Source organism: Nannospalax galili, unplaced genomic scaffold (genome assembly GCF_000622305.1).
Source record: "Nannospalax galili isolate Female #2095 unplaced genomic scaffold, S.galili_v1.0 scaffold346, whole genome shotgun sequence".
Taxonomy (NCBI): Eukaryota; Metazoa; Chordata; class Mammalia; order Rodentia; family Spalacidae; genus Nannospalax; species Nannospalax galili.
In genome coordinates, this window is record NW_008357637.1 from 4460732 (window position 1) to 4472678 (window position 11947).

The 11947-nt window shown below is 40.6% G+C and overlaps 1 protein-coding gene across 6 annotated transcripts in view; it reads right to left on the reverse strand.

Moving 5' to 3' along the window:
* Nucleotides 1-11947, reverse strand: part of Wipf1 (WAS/WASL interacting protein family member 1) — a 133472-nt gene that overhangs the window by 33971 nt on the left and 87554 nt on the right. The window contains exon 1 of one of the 6 annotated variants that reach the window (XM_017794918.2): nt 996-1133. The exons of the other annotated variants lie outside the window; for them this stretch is intronic. The gene's annotated coding sequence lies outside the window, so the exon portion shown is untranslated. Of the gene's footprint in view, nt 1-995; nt 1134-11947 lie in introns of those variants that run through there. 6 annotated transcript variants of the gene reach the window in all.

Here is an 11947-nt window from a genome sequence, read left to right on the forward strand (position 1 = left end):
GGGTGAAGCAAAAACTCCAACCTTCCCCCTTTTCACCCTCATCTCTCTGTCGTCTTAGTCTAATTCCACCCATCCTCCCAGCATCTATCTACCAAGCTGTCCTCGACTTGTGTACACCAGAGTCCCTCTGTAGCCTTCTCTCACCCTTGCATTTTCTACTTCATACAATAGTTACATCATTAAGCCACAGAAAAGAACTTGAACTTATTGACTACAGTTGTATGAACCCTCCTAAGCTTTAAAAACATCACTATTTATGCAAGGTGGAAAAGGAATATAAATTGCTTTTTCATACACAGCCTACAGCATTATTTTAAATATAAAAGTCTCCTTAAGCCTGTTCCATGGGTTGCTGAGTACACAGCTTTACATTTTAAAGTTATATTTTACATTTGACATTTAATATTAGCCATATTAAAATTAATTATGACAAATAGTATCGAATCTGGTTAGCAATAGTAGCTATGCTGTGCACTGTTTTAATGTGGGTAGAATTGACCTAAAAGACAAAATAACTTATTCCTAACAAACTGTTTAGACATATTTAGAGACTTGAGCTTAATACATCTGCAGCAACAGCACAGCAGGAGTTTCACGCAAGCACAGAGCAGGGCGCCTTGCTTTTACACTTTAAAGCGTTCGATTTCAGGCCACATAGAGAATTCAAAGGCAGCTCGATGGACAACTTTACACAGGGACATGTTTACTGATATGAGCCCCTGTTTTTATGAGAAAATGGGAAAGAAAATAATGTGAGTCTAAATTTATCCAACTGTCAGGAAAAATGCTACTGAAAAATTTTGTTTATATCTTGGTTCAGAACAAGTAATGAATGGCTCACAATCACCACAGTAGGCAACAAGGATAAATCACATGGTTTTCTACTGAAAACTTAAACAACTTTACCTCGACATATTATGACCACTAAATGCCATTTAGTTCTCCTCTTTTTCTGATAAAGGAAATAAATTTAGTTTGAATACAATTTTTCTTACCGTTAAAAAGGAAGGCATGATCAGGAACCTAGGCAGACAGAGAACAAGCAACACATGAGTCAAGAGAGAAAAGTGTCCCTCAGAACTAGGCATCATCTTCTAACGCAAGCCTGGGGTTGCTTCTGGGCAGCCATTTTGAACAGGCTCTGGCCTCTTGTTCGGTGTGACACACTGAGTCAGAGGCAGACATCCTTCTGTGGTATTCACTTCCTGTCTGATTAATTTCTTGTTTGTTCCTTCCTCCTTTGCTATAGAAAAAGAAACTAGATTGGTTTTACTTAAGAAGCAAGCAAAGAAAGAAAAAAAACCTAAATTGAAAAGTTTCTCCTTCCCACCAGACAGAATATGCCATCTGATGCTGAGGCAAGAAGAAGGCAGCTCCTCTCTCCAGCCAGGCTTTTTTCTAGACGTTTCTACAGAAATAATTACAGAACTTGAGATCCCTTCAAAAGAATTCAGTTTGAAAGCACAACTCTTAATTCTATTTCATTTAGCAATAAGAAGAGTCACTCAAGAAATAAAAGCTCTTAAACGCACTGATAATTAGTCTAAGTGATCCTTCCTCATTTGCAGAACATTCAAGTGTGTGGGGAGAAACTTAGGAAGGCTGGTGAAGACTGCAGGTCCAAACGAGCTTTGAAATGCAACTTGTGGGCCTAAGTCAGAATAAAAGACACAGAAAGAAAACTGTGGATTCAGAGCTTTGTAGAACTGAATGTTCTGATTCTTGCTCCCCATACTTAGAGGGTAGGCAATAAACTCTTTCAGGAAGACATTGACAAAACATACAGAAGATTAGGGCAGAAGGAGAGTCAGATTTCTCACTTGTAAGGTACTCTAAGAGACGGATGGCAAAGGAATCTATATCACTATTTCACAGCCTTGAGACGTGTATAGACCAATCTAAAATATTCATAACTTTCTCTTGGTGCATCTGAAAGATTCATATTCACATTCATTTTTTTGCAAGACATACAGTGTAATGGAGAAAATAGTATCAGTTGAAAGAATGAAAAAAAGGAGGCATATTTTAGAAGTTTCACTGTGAAATGTGCAGGTTGGGTATTGACTGCTGTTGAGTTCTAAGCAGAGATGTGTGCAAAGACCATGAGTTACCTGACACTCCCTCTGCTGGAAATGCACAGAAGCATACTCAGTTGGGACTGGTAGGTGGGGAGGCCTGTAGGAGTCAGTGGGTGGAGCCAGGAACATTAAATTTCCTATGGTGCTCAGGCTAGCCCCATCCATGGGTACCAAAAGTGTAGTTATGGAGGAGTACTGGATAGATGATTTCTAAGTTTGGAAGAATTAACTCAATTCTAAATTCCCTGAGATTTAAGAGGAACTACATGAGTAGTTTCATGACGCTAGACCATGGACACAATTCCTGGAAGTGGACATCCAAGGATTAGTGACTGAGAGTCCTCCACTTTGCCTGGAACCTCCTGAAGGTGAATGAACGGCCTCTTGTCTAAGGCCTAGTTTAGACTGCAAGTAACCTTTCAAATAAGATATCAGGCATGAGGCCTTAGTTCAAGCATGAGGCTGGACAGAGGTAGAGGCTTGTAGCAGGCACCCACTTCTGCAAACCTTGGGGCAAAAGAAAACACTATCAACTCAAAACTTAAATACTTGCTTGAGTGAATCTTTGAGGAAGTCTAACTATAGCTGGTCTAAAAAGGGAACATGGGTAACAGGATGATTTCTCTAGTTATTTACAGAATTATTTTGAAGCTCAGTTAGGCACACCAAACACACACACACAGAGAGAGAGAGAGAGAGAGAGAGAGAGAGTGAGAGAGAGACTACTCTGTATATACACTGTCCATGGCCATTCCATCTATAAGTGAAAGCTCAAGAAGGAAGCAGCATGTCATCTAGAGGGCAGGAGCTCCTAAAATGCAAGGGAGTAGCTATGTAGAACTTGACTGATTCCATCTTTAGTGAAGACTTGTAAATTAAGTCTACATTCAATATATTGAGGAGTCTACTGTGCATGACAGACTGTAAATCAGATGATGGTCCTTTGCTTAAACCCTTCCAATCGCTTCTCATCTACAAGGTCCAAACTCTGCCTTGGTCACAAGAACCCTCAAGACCTGCCCTTCCCATCTCTGGTACTTCATCTTAACACACGCTTTCGTTGTTGTTGCTTGTTTTGGGGACAAGGTGTCACTGTGAGCCCTGGCTGGCCAGGAACCCCTTATGTAGTCCAGGCTGGCCTTGTACTTGCTGTGACCTTCCTCTGCCCCTCCGATCTCACAGTGCTGGGATTTCAGGGGTGTACCGTGGCACCCTGGCTCAACACCCTTGCTAACTTACCTCTCAGCCCCTTCTGTTCCTTAACTGGGCCAAGTTCATCTGCATCTTGGGGCTTTCTACTTGTAAGCCCTCTCATTGCTTAGATGTCAACAAAAATGCCTCCTGTCTGTCTCTGTCCCTATTCTCTTTGCAGAGCAGATATCAGTGCACAACATCTTGTATGTCTCTCCCAACTAGAACTCAGGCTCCATGAGAGCTGGGACTCTGTTCCTGCTGTTTTCAACTATTGCTTGGCATCTGATACAGTATGCAATATCTGACAGGTGCTCAATACATAGTATTTTTGAAAGAAAAAAAATTTTCTTGGGCCGGGTGTGGTGGCACACGCCTTTAATCCCAGCACTTGGGAGGCAGAGACAGGCAGATCTCTGTGAGTTCAAGGCCAGCCTGGTCTACATAGTGAGTTCCAGGACAGCTGGGGCTACAGGGAGACTCTGTCTCAAAAAGACCAAAAAATTTTTTTTTTCTTGTAAATCCTACCATTGCACAGCATTCCCCAAGTTTAAGATGATTTCTCCTAAACAGTAAAACCCAAATACCAAAACCAGACCTAAGCCTTGTTGGGGAAAATTGTGAAAGGATTATTTTCCAGAGAATCCTCCATATTAATCTATTCTTCAATATTAATTTATGAAATAAAAAGCCAAGGCCAAGTCCAAACTATGAAGCAATAGTGAAAATCTCACTAGTATTGGAAAAGCAGTAAAGAATCATAGCCAACAACCCTCTCACAGTAACCCCAAATCAACACCTATGAAACCAGTGCAACAGTGCCATGTGTAAAATATGGGAACATTCAGTTTTTAGTAATTCAGGTCTGTCAAGTTGTGTTTCTATGACTACTGTTCCTAGAGTGGTTGTATTCACTTGATAGCACACAGATGTTTTGAATCCTACATTCCCTCAATTCTAAATCACCTTCCTTAATAATGGCATGAACCTCCTATGGTTTTTTAGGAGGAAAAGAAGCACTACCAGATTAAATGTATGTATATCTACTGTAAGAGGGATTTATTTGAGAATGTAACTCATTCAACAAAATGCCTAGAGTTCTGGTCTAGCTTGCACAAGGCCCTGGGTTCAATCCCCAGCACTACCAAAAAAAAAAAGTGTTAAAATATGGGAGTTATATTATCTAAAAGAACAGAAAATGTACTGGACCCATGCCTTTAATCCAAGCAAAAGTGAAGACAGATCATGGGCTCTCTTTAAGTTTGAGGCCAGCCTAGTCTACATAGGAGTTCAGGCCAGCCAGGGCTATATAACAAACCCTTGTTACAAAAAACAAAAACGACAAAGAGGGTAAATGGTTTGGTTAAGCTTCCAAAACATAATGAAATATATTGTAAATTTTTCCTCAAATAGGATTAGACCAGTTTACATTAACAGGGCATGGAAGACTATAGAATTTGGTTTTAGTTTCTCTGTTTTTCAGATCAGTTTTAAGTGAACAGACACTGTGTAATTCTGCTAATAATTATGTGGGGCAAAAGATTATCCTTTACTTCTGCTCTTTAAAACCCAATTTTTTTTTCTTAAAGACAAGGTCTCACTTGACATTGCAGCAATCTGCCTTCCTCTGGCTCTAGTGGTCCTGGGGTCACAGGTCTACCTACACTCCCTGTCCTTTTGTTTTGCTTCCTGGTGACTCCTCTGGCTCTCTCCCTCTCAGATCCAGGGGAATTCACTCTCACTGCAAATACAGCAACAGCACAGGATTCACAGCTGGCTTACATTCACTTGGCCCTATAGACTTCCTTTTGCTGATGGCCCATGATGTGATCAGAATCAAGGAAACTGGAGGCCTGAGGCAAGCAGTCCTACTGAGGGACAAGGCTGAACATAGACCTGTGAGGATGTAGGGATTGGTGCTGCACTCATCCGTCTGTTGGCCACACTGGGTTTGAAACCTAAACACAACAGGGGAATGGGATGGAGAAAAACCAAGTGCTAATGTAATGCTCTTAGATGAGGCCCCAGCCTTTGTATACCTGCAGGCAGCCCTATTTACAGACTTTTAATTTACATTTAATTTTGTTTAAGCTAGCACAGTCAGGTTTTCTATCACTAACAATACAATGAATCTTAAGTGATATATGGAATGGTGTTAGACATTGAATTTTGAATGTAAACCTTTAAATTTGCAACTGATTGGTTTAAGGTTGGGAAATGCTAGCACCAGCTCTCCAGGGCTAGAAGATGGCATTTTTTGTTATGTGATGGCAAAATCACTAATTGTGCTGCTACCTGTTAATCCTGATAATAGCATACCATTATAGGATTCCATAGAAAAACCAGAGTGTTGGAGTATCCTGTAGGAAGATGCATAGAAAAGAAAGAAACTAGAAAGCAGAAGCACAAGAAGAAAGAACAGAACTTCGCTAACAGAGGTCCCTTCTGCTTGTGATCTGCAATCAAATGGGAGAGAATCAAATAATCTGAGTCCTGCACGGTGGAAACTTCAGATTTCCCTTGCTATGCTCACTTCAGATCAAGCAGGGAAGGAAGGCAAAAGTGTATCAGGAAACAAGTCTGGAATATACTAGAAAGCCCAATTCCTTGCTATCTCTCTAATGTTTTCGTCTCTGAAGGAAAAAGACAGTTGTTTTCATTGTGACACTGGGATCCACTTCATTAGCAAGGAGTCAATTATCAATCAAATGAAGAATTTGGGTTTGGAGGTGGACTTGAATTAGCTGGGCTAACTCAGCCCTGACTCCAGGTATAGAAAGTGATCAGCCTGGTTCATTACTACCTTGGGGTTCTCTGGCAGCAGTGCTGGGTTCAGAGATGAATATGTGACTACTTCTGAATCAAGAAGATGCAGTAAAAGGTACTCCATGATTTGTGAGGCTGGGGATGGTTATATTACAGTACATTACAAACATGTGGGAACCAAGAAGGAAGCCAGTTCAGTAAGAGCTCAAGGGGGGACTGAGACTTAAGGGGCACTGCAATCAAATGCAATGAGTGGGCATTACTTGGCTCACAAGTCAAAGAAAGACACAAAGAAACTAGAAATTTAGATATTGATTGGATATTTAATGATGTGATGGTACTATTTTAGTCTTGATGTTATTGTCATTGTTGAATTTTACAAAGAATTCTTCATTTTTAGAGATTCATACTGAAATATTTATGGATGGAGTGACATGATGTTTAGATTAACTTCAAAGTAACATGGAAAAGGGGTAAGTGCCAAGGATGCAAGCAAAACAAAAGTGATCATGAGATGATCATTTTCCAAAGCTGAGGACTACATTGTAGATCTGCGTACTGTTACTGTTCTGTTTGCTCTTCCAATATATTCGAAATGTTCCCACAACGAAATGCCAGATTTTAAAAGGAAAAGACTGGTGGTGACTCATTCCCTTCTTCATCCACTGGAGGCTATAGGAGGGGTCTGCTCATTTCTTTATCAACCTGCTCAGATGTGGGAGTTGCCTGACACTTCTCAAAATGATTTCTTGGCTTTGGATGAAATGGGATACTGAGGTTGTTCCCATAATAGCTAGGAATCCAAGCAGTTCTTCCCTAGAAGAGATTAAAGTCCCCCAAAGCTGAGACTTCAATAATAGTGGCAATAAAAATTTAAATAAATAAAATCCCAACCAATCAACTACAGAACAAGAGAAAACTTGTACAAAATTAGGCCTGAGCAGAAAAATATTGAGTCACATGTGCAAGTCTGTGTTTTCTACTAGCCACACTACAAAGAGCAAAAAGACAGATGAAAGTATAACGGTATGTTCTACTTAATACTACACACCAGAAGAAGCAGGCCTGACAGGTGGGCACCCATTTCACCACATTTTTCCCTGGCAGGATGACACTTAACAAATGCTCAGTCAGTGTCAGTCCTGGGTGTCAAACTTATACTATGGACAGAATCTGGACTAATGACTTCACTTAACCTTGCATCAAAAAGCTACTGTTTGTAATGCAAAGCTACTGAGCCATGTGGTCTTGATCCCTTGGGACCCCACTTTGCCCTCCACCCAAAATAGTGAAGGAAAGTGGGTGTGCTTGAATTAGCATATCAAAGCTTTGGAAGCAGTGTATTAATATTTGTACCCTCATTGTAAGCTGTGAGAATTGAGAATCATGCTTGACATTGTGTGTATGAGATATTTTAGGTCTAGGGATCAAGGGGCAGTGCTCTCTGATAAGATAAGGGTGGATCCAAGCTTGTAGTTCCCCAACCCAAGCTGGAGAAACTGTTTGAATAAAAGTATGGGTGAGGCCTGGCTCAGAACACAGTTCTGTGAGAGAGCTGAAGGAACTAATTCTCAGAGTTCAGGTCTACTCTTGGCTTTAAAAACTAATGCTAAGAGTCAGGTTGATTCTTTATTCAGGAACAACCATAATATGGCTTAGTAATATCACACTTGGAACAGTCTTAGTCTGTCCAGAGTCAACTCTGGGCTACGGCTATAAATTCCCAAGAAGACTTTATCTTCTTTGGAGCCATTTCCTATTTATTATTATTATTATTATTATTATTATTATTATTATTATTATCATTATTATTTTGGGTGAATATATATGAGATTTATTGGATCTAACATTGGAGAGGCTGAGAATCCAGTAACTGCTCAGTCTATGAGGCTGAATGTCTCTCAGCACTCCCAGTTTGGTGCTGGAGGCCTGGAGGATTCCTGGAGAGTTGCTTGTTTTCAGACTACATTGGAACCTGAAGAAGTTGGTTCTAATTATCAGCAAAGGAATGCCACCACAAAAGGGTAGATGAATGTGCCAACGAGAGTGAGTGCAAACAGGCAAAAAGCAAATTTCCTTCTTCTATGTCCTTGTATCTGGGCTGCCACCACATGGTGCCGCCCACATTTAGGGGGGGTCTTATCGCATAACCTCTTCAGAGGATGGTGTGATAAGCATAGGAGGTAGGAATTGGCTAGGCAGTTAGGGTAAAAAGACCCCAAAGAAAAGTAGCCACTCTCTTGGCTAAAAGTCACAATGTCCTTGGGCCTCTTAGCAACATACTCTGTTCCCAAAGCCAAAATGTCAAAAGTATTTGGGAGCTTTTATCTCATCCCTAAAAGATTTTTAGGGTTACCTCTTCAGAGGGGGTAATGTTAGAGTAGCAAAAAGCCCCATTAAAAAAAAGAAAGAAAGAAAAAGAAAGAAAGAAAGAAAGAAAGAAAGAAAAAGAAAAGAAAGAAAGAGTACATGAAGTTGTCAGTAAAAAGTGATGGGGAGATATGGGAGGAGTTGGAGGGGAGGGAGTTGGTGTGGATTTGATCAAAACACCTTATATGCATGTATAAAATTCTTAACAAAATTCTTTTTTAAAGTTGAAAAAAAAATGAGTCCTCACATTTAAATGTAGGAGACTATGACGGTTCATCTTGGTTGTTAACTTGACTGCATCTGGAATCAACTAAAACACAAACTGCTGGCCACTCCTGTGAGGGATTTCCTTTATCAGATTATTTGAAGCGGTAAGACTCACCTTTTTATTATTATTAGAATATTTATTTATTATTTTTATTTTTTATGTGTGAGTGTATTGCCTGCGTGTGTGTAAGTGCACCTGTGTTGTGCAATGCCCATGGAGGTCAGAAGACGGCATCGGATCCCCTGGAATGGGAGTTATGGAAGGTTGTCAGTCACCATGTGGGTGCTGGAAACTGAACCCGGTTCCTCTGCAAGAGCAGCCAGTGCTTAACCTCTGAGCTATCTCTCTAGCCCTGGAACCATTTCTTATATCAGGGCATTGACAGGCATTCTTGGGTTTGTGGCTCATAGTATCCAAAATCTTTGGTTTCTCCTTCCTGGAGTCTTAATGTTTATAATCCCAGTACCAGAGGTGAATCCTCAGCCAAGACATACTATTACCATATAGAACAGTTTCAGATTAGGATCACAAAAGAAATTCATGGGCTCAAAAACCTCAGTGCCCTTCCATTTATACCACGTGAACTCTAAATGCCTTGCCATGTCTGGTGAGCCCTACCAAGAGCCAAGCCTCCCCTGCCAGGCTCTCCTGCAGCACCCACTTCTCCTGCCCTTCTTGCCCTCTCTGCCTTCTGACCTTTTTGAGCTTTCTGTTTTCTCTCCCAAGGACACCTTTCTCTTGGCCGTTCACGTCCTTTGTGGCAGGCATTATTTGGGCATGGTCTGCTCTTCTCTCTGAAGTGGTCACTTCAAGAGGGCAGAGACTTTGTCTTGTCTACAGCTCCCCAGATGCTATGTTAGAACAGCATCTGACACATAAAGTGCTTGAAAACTCCTTGTAAAGGGATTTGAAAACCTCCCAGTTCTAGGTTTAGTTTTACCCTTCACTGGACCTGGGGCAATAAAAATGCTGAAGCTAGAACATCACTAACATTTCTTTGTGGGAAAATAGTTTTTTGAACATACACTATTCATGTTCCTTTTGAAAGCACTCCCTTGTTTTAGGTAACTTCATTAAACTGCAAAAATTTCCCAGTTGGTCAACAGCTCCCAGTACAAATGCCCCCAGGGGAAAACCCATATGAAACCCAGAGAGTGGTTTCTTATAGCCCAAGGGGCAAACTGCTGGAAAGTCCCATTCTATATCCTGCACATGTATGGGGAGCTGCTACTGACATGCAGCAAGATATGCATTCCTGTAAGTTACCTATCTTAGGTTTGAAGGGTGAATAATTCTGGGTGGTAAAAATGGCCATCTCGGTCTTTGTTCAGCTTTCTCTGTAGCCCAGGGTTACTCCATGCCTCCTCCTAGGGGACAGAGCCAATGACACAGAAAGCCCCCTAGGCTCCCCGGAAACCAAGGTAGACAAAGTCTTGTACTCTGGGACCTGATATCACCCCTCCGAACCCTGCAGAAGAGCTCAATGACCTGAGATGCCCCTCTAGGCACTCTTCACATAAGCCAGGCCTGGCTGGTAATGTGCCTGTGAGAGGCTAACCCAGCTGCTCTATGAGCAGACAGGAAACAGGGGGCATCTGTGCGTGTCATAGTAATAAGTGCCTTTCCTGGGATTCATACAATTTGCATTATATCATATGAGACTGTCCCACTCAGCAAAGAACTGTCCCCTTCAAAGGTCCTGTTGGATACTGATACAGGTGAAAAAAACTTGTTTATAATGATCTGACCCTAGCTCTTATATAAATGCAAAGTAATTACAGATGCTCCTTCTTATGATGAGCCATTTGTTAAGGTGGTACTAATTTATAGTTAGTTGGGGTAATAAGTTCTGCTGTGCTGTGTACAATAGGGTGGCTGCAGATAACAATTATCTACAGTACATCTAGAAAAGCTAAAGGGAAGGATTTAGGGTATTTTCATCATAAATAAATGATAATGCTTGAGGAGAGACACATGCAACGTGATTTAAGTATTATACAACGTATACATATATCAAAACATCACTCCATTAATATGTACAGTTTTAATGTTTTTATGTTACAAAAATATATTTAAAAATTAAAAAGAATGTAGTTTTTTAAGAGTTCTCCACACTGCTTCCCATAGGGATTGAACAAGCTTGCAATCCCACCAGCAGTGGATGAGTGTTCCCCTTTCCCCACATCCTCTCCAATATTTGGTATCATTTGTTCTTTTGATCTTAGCCAGAATGACTGGGGTAAGATGAAATCTTAAAGTGGTTTTAATTTGCATTTCCCTAATTATTAGTGATGTTGAACATCTTTTAAGATGCTTCTTAGCCATCTTTACTTCTTTTGAGAACTCTCTGTTCAGCTCCTTAGGCCATCTTTTAATTTGGTTACAAATGAACCTACCATTTGACCCAGTTATACAACTCCTTGGCATATACCCAGAGAACTCATCCTATTGCAGAGACACTTGTACATCCATGTTTGTTGCTGCTCTTTTCACAACAGCTAAGAGATGGAAGTAACCTAAGTGTCCCTCAACCGACAAGTGGATAATAAAAATGTGGTTTATTTTTACGATGGAGTTTTACTCAGGAGTAAAGAAAGATGAAATCATGAAATTTGCAGGTAAATGGATAATTTTTCAGGTAAATGGATGGAACTAGAAACTGTTATACTAAGTGAAGTAACACAGACTCAGAAAAAAAAAGGTGTATGTTCTCCCTCATATATGGATCCTAGCACCAAATCCTTATAAGTGAATATGTATCCAGATATAACTACAGGAACCAGGATAATGAAGAGGAACCAGGGAAGTAAAGGAAAAGAAAGAATCTGAAAGAGAAGAACAGTAGGAAACAGGTGTTAACAAGGGAGATAAGTACAATACTGGGGTTATTTTAAGGGGATGGGGAGGGAAGGTTTTATAAGGAACAAGCACTGGAGAATGGCTGGGGGTGTCGAAGACATAGAGGACAGTAACGGGGATGACAGAGTATATGGGCTCCAGTATGTAGGAGGGGGGAGGCTATGGGAGGGTGCCATTTGGAAAGTGGGTATATAGATGAATAAGACTGTGCTGGATGTTCTGTATGATACACACACAGAAAAATCAACAAATTTAAAAAAAGATGTATATTTGAGGAGGAAGCATAAAAATTTACTCATGTTAAATAGTAGAGGTAATAAACATTACCAGTGAAATCTACCTAATGACTTTATATCCATCCATACTCAGATACTAAGGATCTGAGTGTAACCAACTGTGACTAGTAATCATCAGA